Genomic DNA, 5,000 nt, shown 5'->3' on the forward strand with positions numbered 1-5,000 from the left:
CAACCACCCTCTGTTTTCTGTCAAGAAGCCAATTTTGTGTCCATTTAGACACCACACCCTGGATCCTGTGAGATTTAATCTTATGCAACAACCTACCATGTGGTACCTTGTCAAATGTCTTGCTAAAGTCCATGTAGACAACATCAACTGCACTGCCCTCATCTACCTTTTTGGTAAGCCCTTCAACAAACTCAATCAAATTTGTGAGACATGATTTTCCACTCACAAAGCCGTGCTGACTGTCCCTAATCAGTCCTTGCAGCTCTAAATGCCTGTAGATCCTGTCTCTTAAAATACTTTCCACCAACTTACCCATCACAGATGTGAGGCTTACTGGCCTGGAGTTCCCAGGCTTTTCCCTGCAGCTCTTTTTAAACAAAGGCACAACATTTGCCACTCTCCAATCTTCAGATACCTCACCCGTGATGATTCAAATATCTTGGCTAGGGGACCTGCAATTTCCTCCCTAGCCTCCCATAATGTCCTGGGATACACTTCATCAGGTCCTGGGGATTTATCTACCTTGATGCGCTTTGAGACTTCCAGCACCTCTTTCTCTGTAATATGTACACTCCTCAAGACATCAATATTTATTTCCCCAAGTTCCCTAACATCCATGCTTTTCTCAGTAGTAAATACTGATGAGAAATATTCATTTAGGATCCCACCCATCTCTCATGGATCCACACATAGATGACCTTGTTGATCCTTAAGAGGCCCTACTCTCTCCTTTGTTACTCTTTTGCCCTTTATGTATTTGTAGAAGCTCTTTGGATTCTCCTTTGCCTTATCTGCCAAAACAATCTCGTGTCCCCTTTTTGCCCTCCTGATTTCTCTCTTAGCTCTACTCCTACACACGCTATACTCTGCAAGGGATTCACCTGATCCCAGTTGCCTATGCACGTCATGTGCCTCTTTCTTCTTCTTGACCAGGGCCTCAATATCCTGAGTCATCCAGGGTTCCCTACTTCTGCCAGCCTTGCCCTTCACTCTAAGACGAATGTGTTTACCCTGAACCCTGGTTAATACACTTTTGAAAGCGTGCCACTTACCAGACGTCCCTCTGCCTTCGCACAGACTCTCCCAATTAACTTTTGAAAATTCCTGCCTGATACCATCAGAATTGACCTTGCCCCAATTTAGAATTTTAACTTTCGGGCCAGACCTATCATGCTCCATAGCTATCTTAAAACTAATAGAATTATGGTCACTGGTCCCAAAGTGATCCTGCACTAACACTTCTGTCACCTGCCCTTCCTTATTCCCCAAGAGGAGGTCAAGTTTTGCCCCCTCTCTAGTCGGGCTATCCACATACTGAATGAGAAATTCGTCCTGAATAGACTCAACAAATTTCTCTCCGTCCAACCCTTTAACACTATGGCTGTCCCAGTCAATGTTGAGAAAGTTAAAATCCCCTACTTTTACCACCCTATTTTTCTTGGAACTATTTGTAATCTCGTTACATATTTGCTCCTCAATTTCCTGCTGGCTATTTGGGGGCTTGTAGTACAACCCTGTCAAAGTGATTTCCCCCTTCTTGTTTCTCAGTTCCGCCCATATAGACTCAGTGGCCGAATACTCGGATATATCCCCTCTCAGTACGGCCATGATGTTTTCCCTCATCAAAAGAGCAACTCCCCCCTCCTCTCTTACCTCCTGTTCTATCTTTCCTACAGTATCTGTACCCTGGAATATTGAGTTGCCAATCCTGTCCCTCCTTTAGCCAGTCTGAAGTTATGTAGAAGGCATATAGGGACTGGGGCAACTGATGGGCAGCTACAGGGCACTGTGAGGCTGTGGGTCTCAGTACAGTTTTTCCTTGTTAATAAATACCCTCTGTGATCCTGATAAAGTCTGCAGTGTGCATCATTACAGTGGTAATGGGGATAAAATGGAAGACGTTGGGGATGAGAGTTGGGTGGGTTAGGAGGACACTGCCTGTGGCCAAGCCATGTGAGTAGTATGATGTTGAGATATCGCCAGACCCTGAGGTACAGATACATAGCAAAACTGAATTGGCCAGGGCAGTCACAAATTTAGAAATATGCAAAATCGAAGAGAAAATAACCTTCGGAAGCAACTGCTGTGATTTTGTACTTAAGGAAAGAAAAGGCAGTTGAATTTTTTTAAGAGAGGAAAGCGAACACAGAACATTGTTTTGGGTGGAATGGGGAAAACCCAAGGAGCTGCAGCACCTGTTTCAGAAGTACGGGAAGAGGCTGAGATTGCCAGGCTCCCGATCTGAGAGGAACTTGTGGGGTATCTGGGTCACAATCCCTGCACTGAGGGATTGTTCATTCCTATGCAGCAAACGTCAGATTCAGGCGCGGACCCCACGGATGTTCTGGGCCAGGTGGATGTCCTTTGGCATGATGGTGACACGCTTGGCGTGAATGGCGCACAGGTTGGTGTCCTCGAAGAGCCCCACCAGGTGAGCCTCACTGGCCTCCTGAGGGGCCATGATGGCTGAGCTCCGGAAGCGTTAAGTCAGTCTTGAAATCCTGGGCGATCTCCCGCACCAGGCGCTGGAAAGGCAGTTTGCGAATCAACAGCTCAGTGGACTTCTGGTAATGGCGAATCTCCCGTAGGGCCGGGACGGTAGCGGTGAGGCTTCTTCACACCGTCAGTCACCGGGGTGCTCTTGTGAGCTGCCTTGGTAGCCGGCTGCTTGAGGGGGGGCTTTGTCCCCGGTGGATTGTGGGCTGTTTGTTTGGTTTTGGCCATTTCCCTTCACGTGATACAACTCTGTCAGCGATGGCAGCAAAGTTCTGAAGTTCTGGGGAGCAGAGAAGTCCCAACCCGTTTAAAAAGAGAAGTTTCAAAAGTTAGAAAATGGTTCATAAGAAACGGCCGGAGAAACTCTGTATCTGCATGGATACATTCATGGGAAAATATATCTGCAAAAGGGAGCCAGCTGTATCCGAACAATGACAGTCTTTGTGGGGGTAAAAAAAGTTACTATCAGTCTTAAAGCATTAATACGTTTAAAGAAGTAGGTAATACATTTAAAGTGGTAACACATTTAAAGTAAAAACAACATATAAAGCAGCAAACACGGGAAGAAACAGAGGGCAGTGGACAGGATCCCCATCCTCAATGATGGAGGAGCCCAGCACATTAGTGTAAACGATAAGGCTGAAACACTCGCAGCAATCTTCACCAGAACAGCCGAGTGGGTGATCCATTTTGGCCTCCTCCAGTGGTCCCCAGCATCTCAGGTGCCAGTCTCCAGTCAATTTGATTCACTCCACGTGATATCCAGAAATGGTTGGAGGCTCTGGATACTGCAAAGGCAATGGGCCCCGATAATATTCCAGCAATAGTACTGGAGACTTCTGTTCCAGAACTCGCTACTCCCCTAGACAAGCTCTTCTAGGACAGTTACAACACTGGCATCTACCCAACAATGTGGAAAATTGCCCAGGTATGTCCTGTACACCAAAAGCAGGACAAATCCAACCCAGCCAATCAGTCCACTCTCGATCATCAGTAAAGTGATGGAAGGGGACATCGACGGTGCTATCAAGCAGCACCTGCTCAGCAATAACCTGCTCAGTGGCGCCCAGTGTGGGTTTGGCCCAGGGTCACTCAGCTTCTGACCTCATTACAGCCTTGGTTCAAACATGAACAAAAAAGCTGAAATCCAGAGATGGGGTGAGAGTGACAGCCCTTGACACAAGGCCCCATTCGACCCAGTGTAGAATCAAAGAGCCCTAGCAAAACTGGAATCAATGGGTATCAGGGGGCAAACTCTCTGCTGGTTGGAGTCATACCTGGTACATGGGAAGATGGTTGTGGTTGTGGAGGGTCAGTCATTTCAGCTCCAGGATATCTCTGCAGGAGTCTGTCAGGATAGTGTCCTAGATCCAACAATCTTCAGCTGCTTCATCAATGACCTTCCCTCAATCAGAAGGTCAGGAGTGGGGATGTTCACCGATGATTGCACAATGTTCAGCACCATTCGTGACTTCTCAGATACTGAAACTGTCCATGTCCAAATGTAACAAGATCTGGACAATATCCAGGCTTGGACTGACAAGTGGCTAGTAACATTCGCGCCACACAAATGCCAGGCAATGACTATCACCAATAAGAGACCATCACCCCTTGACATTCAATGGTGTTACCATCACTCAATTCCCCCAGTGTCAACAACCTTGGGGTTACCATTGACTAGAAACTCAACTGGACTCGCCACATAAACACAACGGCTACAACAGCAGATCAGAGTCTAGGAATACTGTGGCGAGTAACTCCTGATTCCCCAAAGCTTATCCACCATCTATACAAGACACAAGTCAGGACTGTGATGGAATACTCTCCACTTGCCTGGATGGGTGCAGCTCCAACAACACTCAAGAAGCTTGACCCCATTAAGGACAAAGCTGCCTGCTTGATTGGCACCACATCTACAAACAGTCAATCGCTCCACCACCGATGCTCAGTAACAGTAGTGTGTACTATCTACAAGATATACTGCAGCAATTCACCAAAGATTCTTAGACAGCACCTCCCAAACCCAAGACCACTTCCATCTAGAAGGACAAGGGCAGCAGATAAATGGGAACATCACCATCCCTGCAAGTTCTCCTCCAAGCCACTCACCGTCCTGACTTGGAAATATATCACCATTCCTATGCAGTTCTGGGTCAAAATCCTGGAGTTCCCTCCCTGATGGCATTGTAGGTTAACCCGGAGCTCGTGGACTGCAGCAATTCAAGAAGGCAGCTCACCAGCACCTCAGCGCAATTAGGGATGGGCAATAAATGCTGGCCAGCCAGCAGTGCCCATGTTTCATGAATGAATAAAAAAAAACTTGCCCCCTATAGATGTTAACCTTACCGGCCTGTAGTTCCCAGGCTTTTCCCTGCAACCTTTCTTAAACAAAGGCACAACGTTTGTCACCCTCCAATCTTCAGATATCTCACCTGTGACAATCAATGATTCAAATATCTCTGTTAGGGGATCTGCTATTTCCTCCTCTGTAACATCATTAAAAA

General features: G+C 46.8%; 1 pseudogene; it reads right to left on the minus strand.

Annotated features, from left to right (window-relative positions):
- Positions 1 to 2,320: 2,320 nt before the first annotated feature.
- Positions 2,321 to 2,724, minus strand: LOC145360191 (histone H3-like; annotated as a pseudogene).
- Between the last annotated feature and the right edge of the window lie 2,276 nt (positions 2,725 to 5,000).

Source organism: Carcharhinus amblyrhynchos, chromosome 30 (genome assembly GCF_965287045.1).
Source record: "Carcharhinus amblyrhynchos chromosome 30, sCarAmb.v2.hapA, whole genome shotgun sequence".
Lineage (NCBI taxonomy): Eukaryota > Metazoa > Chordata > Chondrichthyes > Carcharhiniformes > Carcharhinidae > Carcharhinus > Carcharhinus amblyrhynchos.